The sequence below is a fragment of the Arachis duranensis genome, chromosome 1 (assembly GCF_000817695.3).
Source record: "Arachis duranensis cultivar V14167 chromosome 1, aradu.V14167.gnm2.J7QH, whole genome shotgun sequence".
NCBI lineage: Eukaryota > Viridiplantae > Streptophyta > Magnoliopsida > Fabales > Fabaceae > Arachis > Arachis duranensis.
The window spans coordinates 30,595,687-30,596,148 of record NC_029772.3 but is presented as its reverse complement, the minus strand read 5'-3'; positions in this window follow the sequence as shown (position 1 = coordinate 30,596,148).

Here is a 462-nt window from a genome sequence, read left to right as displayed (position 1 = left end):
TCTACCTATATGCAACTATCTACATGAATGCAATTGCTTGGTCAAAGTAAATCAATTCCCAAGAAGCATATATGCACAAGGGCTAAGGACTAGCAAGTCTAATCCACAATTGAATTGAGTTATTAAATATTTTTACAAACTTGCATGAAAATTATGATCATAGGTGAAAACATGTAATTAAGCATCAAACCCTCACCGGATGTGTTTGCACTCTATTCGCTCAAGTGTTTAGGGGTTGATTCACTCAATTCTCTCTTAATCATGCGTTCTAATATTTGTTCTTCTTCTAACAATCAACATATATTTCATGCATGCATACAAGTATCATGAGGTCTTTTCTTTGGTTGTAATGGGGCTAGGGTCAAGGTAGGATGCATATTTGGTTAAGTGAGCTTGAAATTTGAATCTTTGATAGGCTTAAACTTCCCACCTAACCTATGACATCCTATACAATTAAGTTCA